This window comes from Eumetopias jubatus, unplaced genomic scaffold, assembly GCF_037043125.1.
Source record: "Eumetopias jubatus isolate StellerSeaLion01/CBP00866 unplaced genomic scaffold, mEumJub1_p1.0 scaffold_11, whole genome shotgun sequence".
In the NCBI taxonomy this organism is placed as follows: domain Eukaryota; kingdom Metazoa; phylum Chordata; class Mammalia; order Carnivora; family Otariidae; genus Eumetopias; species Eumetopias jubatus.
This window is the reverse complement of record NW_028274817.1, coordinates 122,123,725-122,144,616: the sequence shown is the minus strand read 5'-3', so window position 1 is coordinate 122,144,616 and position 20,892 is coordinate 122,123,725. Positions and strand designations below refer to the sequence as shown.

The 20,892-nt window shown below is 47.0% G+C and overlaps 1 long non-coding RNA gene across 1 annotated transcript in view; it reads left to right on the top strand.

Moving 5' to 3' along the window:
- Positions 1 to 413: 413 nt before the first annotated feature.
- Positions 414 to 20,892, top strand: part of LOC114218121 (uncharacterized) — a 74,419-nt gene continuing 53,940 nt past the window's right edge. Inside the window, exons 1-2 of the long non-coding RNA XR_003611124.1 lie at positions 414 to 465; positions 10,442 to 10,512. This is a non-coding gene — a long non-coding RNA (uncharacterized LOC114218121). The remainder of the gene's footprint in view (positions 466 to 10,441; positions 10,513 to 20,892) is intronic.

Below are 20,892 nucleotides of genomic sequence, written 5' to 3'. Positions count from 1 at the left end.
GACGCGCACAGCCAGCATCGGCCTGCGGCGCCTCGGGGCCTGCGGGCCTGGGGGCGGCGGGGCGGGGGTCGCCGCCGGACCAGCCCCGCGTGCGTCGGCGGGCTGCTCCGACCCGCGCAGCCCTGGGAGCGGCCTCCACCGACCAGAGCCCGCCCGGCGCCCCGCCCGGCGCCCCGCCCTAGCAGCGCAGGTCTGAGGCACTTCCATGTTGAACGGCCCCCTTAACCGGAAGGCGGGGCCGGGCCGTCACTCCACGAGGCCCCGCCCACCAGGGCGAGCCGACGCTCGCGGAGGGCCTGCCCCGGAAGATCTCGCGAAAGGGGTCGGGGCGGGTGTACCCGCGCGGGGCTGCCACGTCATCACGGCGACGCAGGCCTCCGCTAGGCCCCGCCCACCCTATTTAAACCACGGGACTCAACATGGCGGCGCACAGGCGGACGCTTGACCCGGCTGTCCCGGGCGCGGGTAAGGGACAACACTTTCGTCTCGAGGCCTGCCGTCTTTCAGCCGTAGCCATGCGGTTTAGTCCGTCCGCGCGTTTTAGCGCCACCTGCGGGCCGGCCCCTCCCTTGCGAGTTTGCTGACCCTGAACGACCGTCCTTCGCCGTGCACCGGAAGCGCTTGTCCCAGCTCGCGTCTGTCTCCGGAAGTGGTCCCCCCCCCACCGTAGGGGCGGTCCAGCTGGCCCCGAGGGCGGGGCCCACGTGCTAGGTTGTGGCCAGACCCCTAGGAGCGTCCTCTGCGCCTCGGTAACGCTTTTTCCCTAAGGGCGTAGGAAACCTCAGGCCTGTCCGTGTGGGCGGCGTCCGCCTCCGCCCGCCCCGTAGGCTGTGTGACCTTGCGCAGCTTGCCTAACCTCTCTGAGCCGCTCAGCTGGCTTCCCTGCAAAAGCGGGATGGTAACGTCCCGAGTCGGTGCCCGCTCGTGAGGCCCGAGCTCCGTGCGCCGGGAGCAGACGGGCCCTGCTCCGTTTGGCGGCACAGCCCGTGGCGCTGTCCTCCCGGTAGAGCGCAGCGAGCAGAAGGGCAGGTGCACGTCGAGGCGGTAAGGAAGGGCACGGCCTGCCGCTGGCCCCTGCCCCTGCCGCGGAGCGGGGTGCGGCGCTCGCGCGGCAGCATCCTGCGGGACGCTTCCTAGACAGGATGCGCGCTCGCCTGGCGCGTCTCCGCGGGCAGAACCTGCGCTTCAGCGGCTGTGCCCCGGGGACCCCAGGACGCCCGGGCGCCTAAGGCAGCTATAACTCAAACGCCCGGCTCCCCTAAGGGGAGGAAGAGACCCCGCTCCTTCTTACGCTTGTGAATATACAGTAGTCTAACTGCCCTGTAGGAACATTTGTCGTCTTTTTCTTTTCTTTTCTTTTTTTCTTTTTTACTAATTCATGGGCCTGCTTTAGCTTCTGGTTGCCTTACTAATTTCGTTTTGAACCGGTTGATTTACTCAACGCTTTAGGAAGCGTTCATCGTACCGCGCCCGCCCCGGTGGCCCGGGGTTTACGAGGTCCAGGAGAACTCGGTCCTTGCGCATCAGGGATGCAGGCTCTAGCGGGGCGGGCAGACCGCTGATCCATCCCGACAGGCCCCTGGTGCGCTGCTGTTCCTGAGCCCCACGCCTGCCCTGCACGTGAGCGCTCATCTACGCAGTCAGCAGACCCGTCACTCTGGGACACACCTGGCGCGAGAACAACGTGCTTCAGCCTGGCGGCCCTTTCCCTGTGCCCAGCGCCCCCCCCCCCACAAGATTTTACCGGGTATTCCATAAAGAGGGAGGAAGGTGCACGGTAAAGGGGCACCTGCCACACCTCTGCTCCCAGGACGGGACCTTCTCTCAGCGCGTCTGAGTCTGGTCGGTTCTTCCCGCGTGCTCCGTGTCTACTGTTACGGTCCCATCTTACGACCTGAGCGCGCCTTACTACCGCTGCGGGACACACTGGCGTTGCCCCTGCGGCACCCGTGCCCGCCCTCCTTTTCGGGGCCTCCTCCCCCCTGTCACCTCCTGCTAGAATCTTGGCTGCTGATCTTGATTTCAGGGAAATGTGGCCACACGGTCGGGGCGCACAGCAGTGCCCTTTTCGGGGCGCGAGGGGAGGTTATATGGTAACGCTCCATGTTGGCATATGCGCCTTTGCGCCTGGTTGAAGCATATTCCCCTGTTTCGAAAGCACCGCAGACTTCAGAGAAAGGCACGTTTGCAGTCATGGAGTAGAACCTCCCCGCTGAGTCCAGGGAGAGGGGCCGCGTCCCTTCCCGTGGACCGCTCTCTCTAGGGAAGGGCAAGCGTTCACCGGTGACTGCCACCGCGCACAGGGAGCCAGGCCCCAAATAAAAGCGGCCTAGAGCGGGAGTCAGGTCTGAGAAAGAGAGAAGCTGGGGCAAGCTGGCATGGCATTCCTTGAGCCCCGGGGGGTGCAGCTCCCCTTGGACCTGACTGAATCCTCCACCGCACCCACCCCGTCTCTGTTTGCTTCCTGAAGGTACTTAAGAACCAAGTTTCTCAATCTAGCAAGCAAGACAGTTCTCACTAAGAGATGTACTTCTTCCACTGCGTCTGGCCATTTTCTCTAGAAATTTGCTAGAAGAACCAGTTACTCAAAGGAACACTAAGTGAATCTTTTTTTTTTTTAAGAGTTTTAATTTATTAGAGAGAACTTGCGCACGTGAGCAAGGGGGGAGGGGCAGAGGGAGAGGGAGAAGCAGATTCCCGGCTCAGCAGCTGGGTTCTCCGTATCTTGACCTGGGCAGAAGGCAGTCGCTTAACCGACTGAGCCACCCAGGCGCCCTTCAGGGACTCTTTTCTAAATGGGAAAATATTTTTTTCAAAATATACATGAGTTATATGTTTTATATATATTTTTCTGTTGTGTATGTATGTACGCATACATAACAGAGGGCTTTGATACAACGTCTGAAAACGTTTCCGAGAAGACATTCTTCAGTGTGATTTACTTATGGTTGGATGCATCTAGGAATATAGAATTATCTATAGGTCTTTTTTACATAGGTCTTCTTTACATGGCAGACAAAGACCAAGTCATTTCTGTGAAAGACATTTTTAAGAAAATTTAACATTGATTCATAAGCTCATTTTATTTTTTAATTTTTAAGCTTCATTCTAGGTTAACATATTTCCAACGTACTGTACATTTGCCTTGAGCAGTAGAGGTGGTAAAGATTTTCTGAGCGCTTCTACAATTCTAGAGGAATGAATTACGGCATTCTTGGTTGATAATTCTACTTAAGGTAGAGCAGACCGTCTTTCAAAATCTGAATACTGAATACATTTTATGGGAAAGAGGTTTAGATCTTTGATACACAAGTGGTGGGGTTGGGGTACCAAGTGCATTACAGAGTCCTAAATATTTTAAAAAGCGCAGTAGAAGAAAATCCGTGTCCTCTGCTCTGTATACTGTGTCACAGAACATCTGTACCCCTTGACCTGCCCACAGTCCTGGTCCACAGTTGGTATAGGTAGAGGGAAGTCGTCATCCTTGCCATTCTCCAGATGCTTTTCTTACAGTGGAAGAGATTATTAGGGAAATAATGTCAACGTCAGGTAAGTTAAATTGTTGAGGGATAAGCAGAATGTCAGCTTTGGTGCCTTCAGCTTCATTAAATTTACCAAAATACTCTCTTTTCATGGGGAGTCCTATATTTAAACATTCCTGTTGCTGTTATCAAAAGAAACACCCTAACTGCTAAAACATCCAATTATCTAATCACCTCATTTCAAGGAGACAAAATGAAGATTTTAGTCTATTTCATATTTGCAAAATGCCTTCCTTTCCTGAGCATCTACTCCTATTTACTGGGATCTTGTTATTAATAACGACTTCAGTTATTGGCCTTCCTTGACCTGCCAGTCCTTCATACGCATCGTCTCGTATAACTTTTGCAACAACGATGAAAGGAAAAAAAAATATATGTAATAGGTGAAAATTTGGGATTAAAACAGTTTTCCCACATCCACACAGATGCAGAGATTATGAGCCGAGGTCCCCCTCATCCCCAACAACCCCCCTCCCCTCCCCCCCCCCCGCCCCGTGCAAAGACCTATCTTTCAGCAGTGAGTTAATAAAATACGAGGCTCTCATTCTGTGCTGGGTTGTGCTGTTTGGCCACCATAGGTTTCAGAACCCTGTTACTTTGGTTCTTTCTGTGGTCGGAATTTGTCGTTGGTGTTCATATTTAGATATTTATAATTTTACTGAAAAATGGTAGAAGTCCTTAATCCTATGACCCATATATTTGTTTATTTACAACAGAGAACTTGTTCATCGCTGGGAAAGCAAGAAAGAAAAGCAAGCCTAGCAGTTAATGAAAGCTACCCTTTCCCCACTTATCAATCTCAGCAGGAACTCTTTCTGATGACAACTTTTCCTGGAAGCTGTGTCATAGAGTAGGTTATTGTAAAAAGAGCGTATTTTCCATTAGGAGCGATGTTCTAAAAGGCCGTCGTGTCACTGACCAAGGCCTTAACTCCAAAGAAATTATATAATCATTGATCTTTATGCCTTTGCTTACTCTTTAAACTTTATTTGGTGTCTAGTATAGGACAAGGGCTGGCCTAGGCATTAGGGAAAATAGATCTTAAGATAAAATTCCTGCCTTTAGTTCACTGTTCTTTTTAGCTGGAATGTCCTTGCACGTTTTTCTATTCGGTTAGGCCCTACTTACTCCTCAAGGCCTAAATCAGGCCCTGCTGCCTTGTTATATCCTTTATGATAACATCGAGCCAGCTTCTGTCGGTATTCACCGTACCTTCCTCTTTGTTGGTGCCTGAGGCGTTGCCGTAGCGTTTGCAACTTTTTGTTTTGGTAGACATGTGGTGGCCTCCACTCTGTGTGCTCCGAGTTCGTTTGGAGCAGGGACTGTCTTATACTTCTTGGTTTTTGCCAGCTTCTAACGGAGAGCTCAAGACTCGTAAATATTTGTAACATGGAGAACAGGAAGTGATCCCAAATGTCTTTTCATCTCTAATTTTAAACCATTTTGAAAAAAAAAGTATGCTCACCATTTAGTAAGTGTCCACTACTACATCTCTTATTTTAAAACTGTAAATAAATACACAATTGACACAAACTCTCAAAAACATTTTTTTTTTTTTTAAGATTTCGTCTGTTAGAGTGTGTGCACACACATGAGCTGTGGGGAGAGGCAGAGGGAGAGGAAGAAGCAGACTCCCCGCTGAGCAGGGAGCCGGAAGTGGGGCTCGATCCCAGGACCCTGGGATGATGACCTGAGCTGAAGGCAGGCGCTTAACTGACTGAGCCACCCAGGTGCCGCTCAGAAACCTTCTTTACGGTATCTTCCCTGAATTTCTAAGATGAAGATGACATCTTCAGATGGCTTCCCTCTTTGGAACACAGCAAAGTGAACAGATACAATGGGTCAGAAGTCTGAAATGGAAGTCAGAGTGAAATTTCAAAAGGACCCAGCCTGCCGTGTAACAGACAGCTGTGATTTCAAGATCTACAATGGCTTGAATGTTCAGAACACAGGCCACAGAGTAGGAGCGAATAAAATGGGATGGTACTGTGTGGTAACATTTGTGGAATTATACGGACTGAAGCAGTTTTCCCCGAGGGGAACACAATTCCCAAGTTCTGATCAACTGTCCTAGATGCCTGTAGGCACATGTGTTTAAAATAATGAAAACACAGAATTCATTCTCTGAATGTAGAAGATGGCAAGTTCAGAGTCATTCCAACCACAGCCGTTGCCTAGGGAAGCCTACGCCCTGGCTGATCCTAGTTTCACGTTTGTAAATTTCTCATCGAAGGCCCTCAGCTCTACTTACGTTTCCATTTTAAGCACCAGGCTTTCTTTCCCGTATCTTATTCTGGCGCTCTCTCTCTCTCTCTCTCTCTCTCTCTCTCTCTCTCTCTCTCTCTCTCTTCACCTTGGGGTACATGATCCTACTCCTAACATACTTTTGAAGTGCCGTATTAAGAAAGTTAGCTTCTCATACATAGGATAGTCCTTTGAGTAGCCACAGATTCACATCTCACTTAAAAAGCAACTATGGAGGTGCCTGGGGGGCTCAGTCAGTGAAGCATCCGCCTTTGGCTCAGGTCATTAATCTCGGGGTCCTGGGATCGAGCCCCGCATCGGGCTCCCTACTCATCGGGGAGTCTGCATCTCCCTCTCCCTCTGTCTGCTGCTCCCCCTGCCTGTGCTCTCAACTCTGTCAAATAAATACATAAACTCTTTAGGAAAAAAAAAAAACTTCTTAAAAAATCTTAAACTCACAAGTTCAGAGATAAAATTATTACGAATTTCAAGATGGTGATAGCAGATCTTTAAACCCACTGTGGGTTCTTCTGAGCAGGGGGCCCATCAAGCGAGCCCTGCTCAGAAATACCCTCTTGTATACCCAGATATTATCTTGGAGGAAGAGGGGAGAGAAGACATTTTCTGCTTTGCCTGAAATGAGACTGTCTTGATTATTGGATCCTACTTACAAAAATGAAATAATAAAGTAATTACCTCTTAAAAATTATTTGTTCCTGAGATTCTTTGCGTAAGATTCCATTGTTTGCTGAGAGAAAAAGCAGAAGTCATTGTATGTGGATAAAGAAAATTGTTAGAATGTAGGGGAAGCCTAGGGGATTGGCACTAGGAAGCGGGAAGCCTTCAGAAACCATGCTTCTGCTTTGGATTTCTAGGCTCTTGGGGAGTCTCAGTCTGGCATGTTGCCTTTCCCTTCCTCTCTCCTGAGATCTGCCTTCTCTGCTTCTCAGGGTGCACATGACCCGACATGTTCAGCCAAATGGCACAAAGGATATAGCTGTTTTTCTGGTGGACAGAATATAGAATTGGTCCAATGTGTATCTGGATCCGTCTCTGGTCCAACCATTGATCACGGACGAGGGGTGAACGCCAAAGCCTGGAAGCTCGGGGGCTGGACCAGCACTCCTGAAGTTTTCTACTACTCTGCCTGTTGTACTTGATTAAATGTCCCGTGCATAAAAATAGTAATAGTTAGGGCGCCTGGGTGGCTCCGTCGGTTAAGCATCTGCCTTTGGCTCCGGTCATGAGTCCGGAGTCCCAGCATCAAGTCCCGCATCGGGCTCCCTGCTCATCCAGGAGTCTGCTTCTCCCTCTGACCCTCCCCCATCTCATGCTCTCTCTCCCTCTCTCTCTCTCAAATGAGTAAATAAAACCTTTTTAAAAATAACAGTTTATAATGACTTTACGGTTATTGAGCCTGTGCTGTGTACCAGGGTCTTTGTTAATCATACGTTCCTCGTCTAGTCTCAACAGTAAATGCTCAGAAGGACGTGAAGAAAGTGGCCTCACCGGCATGCTAAGACCGTTTTCCCAGATGATCTGGACAATGGGGAGTAAAGGAAAGAAAACCCGGATTCATCAGAGCCCAGAGCTATACTCTTAGTAAAGCCAGAACCTAATAAACAAAGGCTGTTTTTTTTTTTTATTAATTTGATTTTTATAAGTAATCTCTACAGCCATCGTGGGGCTCAGTCTCACAGCCCCGAGACCAAGTTTTGCACGCTCCACCGACTCCGCCAAGCAGGTGCAGGCTGGTGTTAGTATATACTCTGCTGAAACACTGTTACCACTCTCTTAGAGTTTCCATTTCCCTGTGGTTACGCGTTGGCTGCATCTAAGAGTTGAAGAAACTTCCTTCCGATCCTTGATTTTGTTCAGGGAGCTCAATTACAATGATCGTAGCAATTACGCACGGCAGATTCTCAGCCATGTTTGCCCTTAGTTAATGAGTGACTTTCAGAAGAGAGGCTGTGTATTCCCCAAGATGATGTGCATCATGCCACAGAAATTGATGCCAGATGGATCCGACCTGCCTGGGAAAACAGGCTTCCTGGAATCTTCAAGATGTGTTTGGTTTTCCGTAACTGTTTCCAGCCTGCCCCCTGCTGGCTGATAGAAGGGGCCATCGCTCATCACAAAGGACGGTAATGCCAGGAAGAAGCCACAGCTCCAGGGAGGTCTCAGTTTCACGGGGCCTCAGTCCAGTTGGAAACGGCCGAGTCTCCCCTCCCCGTATTGTACCAAGCCCCACGTCACCTCCACAGAGGAGTCAGAAAGGGTTCACATCATTTTTTCCGACATCTACTTGCTGCATCGAAAGGGCTACTCTTGTTGCTTACCGATGTCATGACTGATATCTCAATCCAAGATGAAATATGTAAACGTTGGAAAGCAGGTAAGGTAGATGAATGGCGGTCATTTTTGTCCCCCTCCTCCCTGGCTTCCCTCACCTGTACTCTGCAGAGGACTTACTGATTTCGAATGTGGAAGAACTAGACTCTGTCCTGAGTAAAAGTCAAATGGTTAGGGTTACTTGTTTGGACTGTTTTTAATGTTTATCTGAAATGCTCATTGAGGTGCCAGCTAGCCGCAAGTTTATTAAGTCCACTTTATGAATTCACTTTTTTCTTTCTTTCTTTTTTTTTTTTTTAGTGAAGAAAGTTAAATTTAAAAACTAAGCATAAGGTGGGTCACCTGGGTGGCTCCGTTGGATAAGCAGTCCGACTCGGTTTCAGCTCAGGTTGTGATCTCAGGGTCCTGGGATCGAGACCTGCGTCAGTCTCCGTGCTCAGTAGGGAGTCTGCTTGAGGAGTCTCTCTCCCTCTCCCTTTGCCCCTCCTGCACCTCCTGTGTGCGTGCCCTCTCTCTCAAATAAATCTTTTGGGGCGCCTGGGTGGCTCAAGTCAGTTAAGCGTCTGCCTTCGGCTCAGGCCATGATCTCGAGGTCCTGGGATCGAGCCCCGGGAGAGCTTCTCTCCCTCTCACTGGTGCTCGCCCTGCTTGGACCCTCTCTGTTTCTCTCTGTGTCAAATAAATAAATAAAAAATCTTTGAAAAAAAAATAAATAAGCACAAGGTGATTTGTATATTAACTAGTATATTCATCAGCTTTCACAATTAAAGCTAATGCGAAAATAACGTCTAAGCCATGGAAATAAGCTATAAAACTGCCTGTGCGGACACACAAATGCACTCAAGGGAGAATAATTATTTCACAAAACAAGTGTCAGTTGTTTTTATTCCTGTTAGAATTCAGTTTTCTGAAAAGTAAATATTACCCTTGTTTCCAAGGAAGCACACATTTAATTGTGGAAAATCTAGAGAATACAAATACAGATTTAGAGCAATATTGACTACGCTTATAAGATTGATATGTGTGATGTATGTATCACACGTCCATCTAGGTAAATGTAGTGTATAATTTACTTTCTGGAGATTTCTATCTCAAATTCTAATACAAAGCATTATACAAAAGGCCATAAATATGACCTAACCAAATAACTGACAGTGACTTAATTGCTTATACAGTGAATGAGCTAATACTATTAAATATACGTAAGATTCCTTTTTGCATATGTGGCTTCCAGACATCTTATCTGTAACCCAGACGGGTGAATATCATTTTAGCACACAATAGTGCCCACTTGTGAATGAGAGCAGAACAAAGATTATATTGGATATTGATGTTTAGTTACCTGCTAGGCTTTGTAACCACCTCAGGGACAACCCCACCAATTGTAATAACCGAGCTGTTTGAACTTAGGTCTCAATGAATTTGTAAATTCTGACACACCATGGGCCTCAGTGCTAGATGTTCAAATGCACGAAGAGAAGGATGTGTGTAATGTTAATATAGGAGGTTTTTAAAAACCCATCTGTTAGAGCTCATACTTTCAAGGAAGTGTTTTAGTCACCACGGTTGCCTAAGAGGTCATGAATGGTCTCCATCATCTAGGGCTGTAGTTTTGTGAATGTATTTACTCAGCAGCATTCATTGAGCGTTGTGTGTGTTGGCATCTCCACAGGCGCTGTGGATGTACTAATGGATGAGACAGGTAGACTACAGTCTCATGAGCGAGAGAGATGACACCCAGCCATTGAGACAGGAGTGCAAGCCGTGAATGGAAGGTGGCACAGGGTCATAGAGGTTCCTGCCCCACCCAGTGCCTGTAAGCAGGACGCTTGTAAAAGCAGCATGATTTCTACGCTGAATACTGGCAGTGGAATTCCAGGGTGTGGGTGGGGCACTGAGAAAGAGGACAGGGTCCTAAGAGATGAAATGAGGAAGCAGACATGACGTCCAGTTGTCTTCTCTTACCCCAGACGTTAAAGAGATTCGCAAAACAACGGCGTGCTTCTCATCAAATTTTTTGTTGGGGAAGATAATGTTTTTCATAAAGATACATGATATAAAAAAAAAAAAGAAAGTGCTTTAATCGGGATGTATCATGGTCAAGGTTAGAGTTAAGGCCGAGGATACGTTAAGAGTCAGACTGCCCTTTGAAAAGCCCCAGCCTTGAGCAGAGGGAATGGCATGCAGTAGGTACTCCGTGAATATGCTTACTGATAACTGACAAAATGATTGTTGCATAATTGAAGGATCCTGGTTGAGGTCTAAACCTTGGACAGCTTGCCAATTCATTATCTCACTTCCAGGAGCGCCTGAGTCATCCCAACAGGAGAGTCCAGGCGGCCAAGGCATACCGAACCTGCCTCGGATACTTGGGGTGAGTACTTTGACAAGGACCATACTTGGATTTTAAAATTGGGATCCATTTGTTTATATCAAATTCGTTCGATTTTAAAATTACTCAGTTTGCGTATGCATTGAAACGTGTACCTACATACACACACTCACAGACTAAAAGTTTAATTGCCGTGGCTTAAGGTAAGTTAGTTAGCATTTTTTTTTCATGGTTCGTGCTGACTGGTTCCAATCCAGTCTCTCTACCACTTGTAACTGTGTGACCTTGGCAAGGTTACTTGACCTCTCTGGGCCTCAATTCCTGATCTATACATTATGGGTGATGATTACACCTAGATTACAGAATGCGTATGAAGCTACATGGGTTGATACGTGTAAGGAGCGTAGAATACTCTCTGTCATATAGAACTGTGTAAATAATTGTGTTGTCATTATCCTAAACCATAAAATACCAACATTAAAAGCATTTAACTTACCACATCAAACAGTCTGTAAAATAGTCGTTAGCACATACAGCATAATGATTAAAATGAAAACGTTTTAAATGTTTCAAATGGAGGTACGTGGCTGGCTCAGTCAGTAGAGTATGCGACTCTTGATCTTGGGGTCGTGAGTTTGAGCCCCACGTTGGGTGCAGAGATTGCTTAAATAAATAAACATTTTTTAAACGTTTCTGAAGCCAAATGAGTTAATATATGCTAAGAGCAGAGAATACCGTGTTGAAACTATTCTGTTGTTGCTGTTTTTAACCCTGATAATATTAAAAGCATTGAGATGACTAGGTCAAACTAATAAGTTAGTTTACTGTGTGTCATGAAGGTTTTGATTATTTTCAGTGTTTTAAATATGTTGATAGGCATGAACTACGAAAGTGAGGATGAAGTTAAGTGGAGAGAATGGAAATGTAGTCATTTGGAATACCTTTTCTGTCTTCAGATGAAAAATGCATCCTCAAGGAACCCAGTTCCACGGAACTGAATACATTTTAAAATCTAATTCATTTTTCTTGCAATTTACGGATCTGGACTTATTAAAATGTTCATATCTTTGAGCTAATGGGGCATAACAAATTTAATTTGCAAAACAAAGATGACATGGCTGGAACATGATCCATAATCACTTTCTTTCCCTTCAACTTCTCGTTGTAGGCACTCTGTTAGAAAGGCGAGTCAAGCGTATTTTGTAACTTCTTAGAACTTTCCAGATGAATAAGGTCTTAGAAAAACATAAAGGAATAGAATTTTGGAACAAAACAGTTCCTCCGAATCTGTCTTTTACAGTGTTTCTCAGTTGTGTAGGGCACAGCCCCGCCGCCCTTGGCAGGGTTGTTCGGAATGTGTGGGGGTGCTCTGGGTTCAGTGTGATGGGACACGTGTGACAAGCCGGGGGAGCTGGCGGAGCACTGGGTGGAGAGGACAGGCTGATGGGAAGCTTGCCGTGGAGCGGCGACTGCCGGGGCAGCCCTGGCCGCACGCTCCTACCGGTGACCTAGCTCTAGCCTTGGCCGGCAGCTTCCCCGAGAAGAGTTGGGCCCTCGCTTCCCAAGCGGCAGCAAATCTGCCAGTGCTGCGTTGGGACACAGCCAGCCCACTGCCCTGCTTGCCGCGGGTCTCTGAGATCTTTCCGGAAGGCGGATTGCAGCAGCACGTCTCCGAGGCTGCTGGTCACTGAGGTGCCTGAGGCCCGCTTAGCGCCTGCCTGCAGTGTGATCGCTTGCCGCGTCTGCAAAAGATGGCCCGAGTTCAGGGTTGGTCCGCTTCTGGGGTGTCTTGACTTCATGGCGTTGTTTCTAAAGATCGTTCACGTTTCATGTTGGTGTTTTGGCAGCGTCTGTGGCGAGAGGGTCAAAGCTTGTCCCTGTGAAGGGCCATTTAGTCTGCCTGTAGCAGGGATGATGGTGATTAGTTCTGGTGGTAGTAATTACAGCAGCAAAAGCAGAGGAGGGAGTGGGAGGTGGGGGAGGCCTAGAGCAGCGGTCCTATTAACGTTAATATTTACTGGTCACAGGGCTAGGGACTGCCGCGTAAACGCTCGTGCGCTACTTACCGTGCACGACAAGGAATGGATCAGTGTGATTCTCATTTTGCAGACAACATACGGAGCCGTTCAGTAAAGCTCGTAAATGATAGAGGTAGAATTCAGACCTAGGGTTGAGGACTCCCTCACACCCGCTCCCAGCCCCTGCCCTTAGCATCAAGACCCGGGCTTGATTATTCCGGATATGCTGCTTGTAGAGTGTAACTTGTCACTACGTAGCTGATCTTTGAAGCCTGGATTTCCCCACCCACAGAAAGTCTGTGATGATAATCACCAGTCTGACTTTCTCATGGGGGTATGTGAGGGAGAAGAAAAAGATGTTGTTGAGAACGTCTTTTGTAAACTGTAAACCCTCCATCAAGAAAGGCTGGTTATTCTGTTACTGGTATTAAACATTTCGTGTTCTAGAAATGAGAGCACGTGGTTCTAAAACTTTGACAACAGCAAGTGCTGTAAATTCGTGCTCAGGAATTATGATCCCAGATTGTAGGAGCCGGAGGTCATCCACTTCATATTTATGAACTCAACCCTGCTGCGTATTTAATATCATTTGGGGGAGCTTTTAAAAATGGTTGTTGCCCAAGATTCAGTCCACTTTTGGAAATCAGATTTAAGTGGTCTGCTGTAGGACTTAGGCATCTAAGTACACGTAGACTAGGACTTAAGTTTATGTAGATACGCATGCATCCATACTTGTACCTGTAAGTGTGTGTATGTGTGTGCGTGTGTGGGGGCGTGTGTGTGTGTACGTGCGCGCGCGCGCGCGTGTGTGTGTGTGTGTGTTTTCTGTCAGGGTGATGCTAAGGTGCAGCCAGGGGGCAAAATGGCTGGACTGAACAATAAGCTTCCTTCTGATGTGTGGGCCAACCGTATGTTTACGAAGGACGGCTCCCACTGACACGCGTTGCGCACTGTCCGACCTGGTAGCCCAGCTCTTTCACTCTCAAGTGTCGTTTAGATGGTAAGTTACGTATATGTTGTAAAAATTATATAAATTATATAGTCCCCTACTGATGAGGAACTGAGGCTTTGGGCGGCTATTTTCCTTTTAAAAGGAATGAAATCGGGATGGGTTAGCCTGGTGATAGGTATTAAAGAGGGCACGTTCTGCGTGCCGCACTGGCTGTGATGCACAAACAATGAATCATGGAACACTACATCAAAATCTGATGATGTAATGTATGGCGATTAACATAACAATAAAAATTAAAAAAAAAAGAAACAAATACCAGATTGCTTTAGAGTCATGTTGAACATCTTGTTGGTAAGCGGGATGTTTCTTCGGATTCTTAAGCTGAGAGCGTTTCTTAGTTTTTCTACGATAATAAGAACTCTTTAAAATAGAGGTAGGCTCTGTTTCCATGTGAGCCAACAAAATTTTTGCAATACCGAGGTCTCCCGTCCCACCGGCTTCATTTATGTAGAAAACAGTTGGTCGTCGTTTATAATTTCTGAAAGCACCATCTTGTGAATACTGCCCTTTGTTATTTAGAAAATTAACTTGAGAAAACAACAGTTTAATCAACTGTCTCAATACTGGTTTTCTGAACATCACACGTGGCCCAGCAGGGCCACAGCATACCTAATGACAACATTTATGAAAACTCGAACCAAAAGAAAATTTGACTCTGACCAAGAGATCTGACTTACCGTTTCTCTGACAGGCAGCGATGCGGTCTAACGAAGAGCTGAGTCTTTCTCAGCCAGTGTCAGAGTTGATTTTGGCATTAAGGTCAGCATTACCCAGAATATCCATGCCTCAGAATAGCTAGGATACTTTCCAGCCTGTAGCCTGGCTTTTCAAGGGTACACAGGAAGTCTGTATTCAGTACACATACAGATCCATGCATGTGGGCGTTTTGCTGTGGTAATAGTAAGACTATCGTCTCATCCTTGGGCATATTGTTATAGGATGACCCAGTCAGAAGTGCAGATCTAGGAAAATAACACGTCTCACTTGAAGTCCCATCAGAGTGACACCAAGGATGGTAGGAGTTCCTGTCACTCAGCATTAATGACTGTATGTGCCTGTGGAATCCGGGGATTGTAGAATGCCCTGAAGATTCAGTACAGTACCGCATAGGAGACTGGAACGGTCACAGTGTTGTTCGCGTATGGTCGTGGAGGAAAGTCAGAGGTTGATTTAATTTTTTTTACCACTCCAGGATAGGTAACATACAGTGTTTTGTTAGTCTCTGGTGTACAATACAGTGATTCAACAATCCCACACATTACTCAGTGCTCGTCATGATAAGTGTGCTCTTCATCCCCTTTACCTCTTTCACCAGCAAACCCCCCCACCCCCCGACCTCCCCGGTGTGCCTCTTCTTTCCCCCGTGTTCATTTGTTTCTTAAATTCCACATATGAGGGCGCCTGGGTGGCTCAGTCGGTTAAGCGACTGCCTTCGGCTCAGGTCATGATCCTGGAGTCCCGGGATCGAGTCCCGCATCGGGCTCCCTGCTTGGCGGGGAGTCTGCTTCTCCCTCTAACCCTCCCTCTAACCCCCCATGTACTCTCTCTCTCTCTCTCTCTCTCTCAAATAAATAAAATCTTTTAAAAAAATTCCACATATGAGTGAAATCATACGGTGTCTGTCTGACTGACTTATTTTGCTTAGAATAGTATCTCTGGCTCCATTCACGTTATTGCAGATGGCAAGATCTCATTCTTATAATTACTTAATTTAAGAAAGAAAAGGTGAAGAAATTTCCCCAGACATTTTCTGAGGAAAGGGGACGATGAAGAGAGACATTTAATCCGAGTGTCTTTCTGATTCTTCCAAGGCATGCTGGGAGTCTGTCCTCTGTATTCTTAGGGCACCATGCATATATCCTTTCTTACGATGCATGCCGCAGTGTAGTAAAATTGCTGTTTTGCAAGTCTTTAGAGCAGAAACCATGTCCTACTTAGCTTTGCATTCCCAGCACTTAGCAAAGAAATCAGCCCATACGGGATATTAACAAAACCTTGAGTGAATGAATACGTTAGCATGAAATGAAGAAGAGCTTGAGTATCCAATCAAGAATTGTGTTCTTGGAGAGAACACATAGTCAGGGAGCTATGGTATTTAGGCTAACATGAAAGTACACAGTGAAGCATCATGGAAACCAAGCATTTTCTGTGAACAGAGCACTTAAGCTCATTCAGGATTCTGAGAGAATCAAGCACGTAACTCCAGGTGCGTGCTTGAGACGATGAGGGAGGTAGGGAGAGCGTATCACAATCTGATTTTGCTCAAATTGATCAATATGTTTTAATGACCCTCCTGTGGATGCTGAAACAGTTGAACTCATCAAAGTGCATCCTGACTTAATCTGACCAGTGGGGAATCTCTTTCAGTGTGTAAATGGCCAAGGCTTCATGGATATACTTTCTGGAATAATGTGATCATGAGATCAAGCAAGGATGACCTAATGCAAAGGGTTTAAGTAGTCCTAGAAAATTCTGACTCCTTATCTGGATGAAAATAAGAGCGTATACACAATGAAAGTGAATTACTCATGCCACGGTCATCTGCTTAGAGTGTCTCAACTGTGACAGCCCTTTCCAAAGAGGCAGTTCCGTTGTCAGCCGCAGAGTGTATGAACTCTGCACCTTCCCGAGTCCGTTAGACGTTCCTCTTCTCTTACTTACACGGAGGTATCCATTTCTGAGCCACTGCATGACCTACATGATAAAGAAAAAGATGAGTGATAGATGGACTTGGCCTTCTGAACAGGAAGGTGCTTCTTGTAATATCAAGTGCTTCCCGATTTCCCTGTGTGTGTTCAAAGGAGTATAAACCAGCTGGCTGAGTTCAGTTGCGCCTATCCATAAAACGCCAGATGGCCCCCAGACACCGGCTTTGCTTACTCATCACAAGCGGTGTCATCTCTATATTGGTGTAAGGTGCAGACTGATAAAGTTATGCGTTTGTCGTGGGACTGGGGAAGTTTTATAACCGCACCAGCTTCTACGCTTTACAATCTGTAATGTTTACAGACCGCTTTGGGGATCGATAAATCGATCCCTTTAATCCTGGTATCATCTGTACATCACTGAGGTATTTTGCTCTGTGTTTTTACCTGTTGGCAAGATGAATGAAACTCAAATGAGTTTGGGTTGCATCTCAAATGTTGGGTCTCAATGAGCATGTGATGCAGGAAGCACCTGGAGAGCTCACAGTCCTGGAAAGCCCACCCACGCCAAGCTCTCTGACCCCCCAGGCCATCAACAGTGTGTGTAACTAATAGGGATTGAGGACTATGCTGCTGTAAAATCTGCTTTCTAGCAGGTTTTAGAGAAAAGTTTCCCTGACGCTAGACACTTGACTGAGCCACCCGGTCTTCAAGATCTTTCGTTTGCCTTTCGCCTTAAAGGAGGGGAGTTGATATCTACTGCTCTCCACCATCCCCTTTAAGGAAAATCTTGCAGATAATCCACTTCACAATTTACCAATGGCCGGTGTCTGTTTCATATGACTAGAATAATAACGGTGACTCTATTCCTGGTGTTTGAAAAACAGTCATGACTTTAAAATGTAATATACAGCGGTAGTATTTTTTTTTTTTAAGTAAGCTCTACGCCCAATGTGAGGCTTGAACTCATGACCCCAAGATCAAGAGTCGCATGCTCCACCAACTGAGCCAGCCAGGCGCCCCTTACAGCCAGTGTAATTTTTTAACAAGAATGTATTACCCATGAGCTGCCTTGGAGGAATAGTTGTCTAATTGTCTGATACATTCCATCTGAATATTGTTTGTTCCACTATTTTCTTGTTCCCCTGTTCCTATATTTAATAGTATTTAACTTATAAAAAAGGACGTATTGTAGAAGTAAGTGGCTCTGCCATTGTCCACCCCTAGTTTTGCAAACATTTTTTTTAAGCAGGAGAGAGAGACCTACAAAGACAGCTCACACACATGTGCATGAACGGGGGTGGGGAGGGACAGAGGGAGAGGGAAAGCATTCCAAGCAGACACCCCGCTGAGTGCGGAGCCAGACATAGGGCTTGATCCCGCCATGACCCAGAGATCGTGACCTGAGCCAAAATCAGGAGTGAGATGCCCAGCTGAATGAGCCACCCGGGAGCCCCCCAAAGAAACATTTCTGAGGTGATTTTGAAAAAGCCACATCTTGGCTATTGAGTTACACTTCCCAGGGGTAAAGCTTTTTTCAGTAAGATCTGCGGTACAGTAACCATGACACGACTGATTCTGCATTTCAGAATGATGAGGACATCAGTATATTAAATTAATTTTGAGAACTGCCACTTTTAGAGCTGCCTGCTCTGGCGATGTTAATAATGTGTACACCTTTCTGCAATGGAGGACTTACTAAAATCACTTTTTTAAAATGGCTCGATGGGGAGTCTACAAGTGAAGGAAGACCTGAGGATTGGATTCTTCAGCCTTCTGATAAGATCCTGGCAGAGATGTGGCTTCCTCCTCCTAGATAACTGTTTTCTCACAATAATCATGACTGTTCTTTTGGATTTCATACACCCACATGCTCTGCTAAGGTCAGGATTTCAGAGAGCGCTTAATAACATTTGTGGTAGCATTTGGTGACCCACTAGGGCTGTCGGTTTGTCCTTTGTCCAAACTGTCAAGACAATATGCTGTCCCAGCCTCTTCAGATCATGGAGCTTCCCACACTCCATGCAGGTGGGGGCATCCCCTCCTAGGTGGTATTTGATGTTATTGATGCCCTTCTCTGGGCAGAAGGTCCACCTGCTCTTAAATCCCATTCAACTCAAAGTTGTAGGGAGAACAGAACTTTGTGACTGCAAACACGGCTGCTTGTCTTTCATATCTGCCCAGATAGTCCCAGGACGCTCGCGAGGAATCTCCATCCGTTAAAACCAGTAGAGTACAGATGGCAAACCAGCGTCCGAAGAGTTGCCCTGCATCTTAGGTCCTCAGGCAAATGCAGATTAGAACAATCAGGAGATCCCACCACACAACTGTTAGAAGTGGTGAAATCCAAAACATTGCGACGCCAAATGCCGGGGAGGAGATGGAGCAACAAGGAACTGTCTCACTCAGTGCTGGTGGGAATGCAAGATGGTGCAGCCACGTTGGAAGGCAGTTTGATGATTTCTTACGGAACTAAACATAGTCTTACCATATGATCTAGCACTTGGGCTCCTTGATGTTTACGCAGAGGAGCTGAAAACTTACGTCTGCACAGAAACGTGTGTGGCAGCTTTATTCATAACTGCCGAAACTTGGAAGCAACCAAGGTGCCCTTCAGTAGGTGAGTGGATAAAGAAACTGTGGCCATCCAGGCGATGGGATATTATTACTCAGCACCAAAAAGAAATGAGCTCTCAGGCCATGAGTTCACTCCAGGGGAACTTGCAGCACATACTACCAAGTGAAGAAAGCTGACCTGAAAAGGCTCCAAACTGCCTGATTCCAAGTCTGTGACATCCTGGGAAAGGCAGAACTGTGGAGACAGTAAAGAGATCAGTGGTTGCCCCGGGGGGTGAAGGTCACAGAGGTAAATAGACCGTACCATATAGGATTTTTAGGGCAGTGAAGAGACTCTGTAGGATATTGTAATGGTGGATACATGTCAGTATATCTTTGTCCAAAACCCATAGACTCTGCAACACCGGCAGTGAACGACAACAAAAACTCATCCAGACTCTGGATGAGTATGGTGTGTCAATGTAGGTTCATCAATTTGTAACCATATTCATGTTGGTAATGGGAGAGGTGATGCTTTTTGGGGGGAACAGGTGTACAGGGGAAATCCCCGAACCTTCCTCTCAGTTTTGCCGTGAAGCTAAACCTAAAATTGCCCTAAAAAAAAAAAATAAAGTGTTAATAAAAAGAACAATTAGTGGGGCACCTCGGTGACTCAGTCCAACTCTTAATTTCGGCTCATGATCTCAGGGTCCTGAGATGGAGCTCCACGTCATTGGATCTGTGCTGAGTGGGGAGTCTACTTCTCTCCTTCTCCCTCTCCCTCTGCCCCTCCCCCCGCTTGCTCTCTCTTTCTCTCTCAAATAAATAAGTCTTTTTTAAAAAAATTAAAAAACCAGTGATCATATTTTGGTGTAACATGATCAATTATTTTAAGAGATTGGAGCCTTGAATGCAGTTTAACATGCTGATTGTTGAAGAATTTAAAATATCCTGTGTTCTCTCTCTTGGTTTAGTACATGGTTTCTTTGCAGACATTCTGCTTGAGCCCTTGTCTGGGTTATTTTATGCATCCATCTATGTAGCCTAAATCCTGAAGTGTGCTTCCTGCCTATGCCTTTTGGGTGGCATCCCTTGCCTTTTCCTTGTGTTGCTTTAAACAGTATGAGCCACCGTTTCTGCGTGCTGGCACAAGTCAGTTACTTGCTCGGATGCCGGGCCCTGCCAGGCACCTCTCACATGAACTTGCACTCCGGAACGCGTTGGAACCATATTTCCTTCTTTTCATCCAAACGTGTGCAGTTTTCGTAATTTTAGGAACAATTTACTAAGTGCCGCTGTGACCCAGGTGTGCCACTAAACTCTAGACATTATCATTTATGTTCCCAACCACACAGACAAGAGCTGGGCGGTTCTTTTAGTCCTGTTTTTGAGATTCAGAAGCTGCAGTCTCCTGAAGTGGACTAACTTTCCCAAGGTTATGCAGCTAGCAGTGGAAGTGGCCAGAAGCAAAGAGCTGCATCAGCCTAAAGCCCGTCCTTTGAATCGGCATGCTGTGTCCTGGTTGAGAGCTCAGCTGTCATCATGCTGTCCGGTGGCCTGTGTGCGGTCAGCGTTGGCCTGCCCACCCCCGGCCACGTCTCCAGCCGCGGCATCGGGCGCTGTCCGGTGGCCTGAGTGTGTGTGGTCAGCGTTGGCCTGCCCACCCCCGGCCACGTCTCCAGCCGCGGCATCGGGCTCTGTCCGGTGGCCTGAGTGTGTGCGGTCAGCGTTGGCCTGCCCACCCCCGTCCACGTCTCCGGCCGCGGCATCCAGCGCTTCCTGTGTGCAACGCTTCAGTCACAGTGCTTTGCTCCTCTTCCGTAGCCCACATGCTTCTGTGCGTACCCTGTTTGCACATGGGGCTCCCTTGCTTTCATGGCCGGTCTGCCCCTCTTCTGCCTCCCCACCCTGCAGCACCCACTTGAGCGGCACCTGCTGTATAACCTTCCCTGCATGTCCCAGACAAGCTCTGTTATGTCACCCCGTGCATGGAGTCGTGCTTGCTAGATTCTGCTGGGAATCTCTCTGTTGAGCTCTGAGTTCCTTAAGCACGCGTCGGGTTTCTTTGTATACAGGTCTCTGTGTCTCCGAGATCTTGCAAGCTAAGACTGGATCGTGATGTAATAATATTTGCTCAAGTTATTCCTGCACGTTCTTAGCTCCACAGCCCTGTTTGACTTTAATTCTTTCT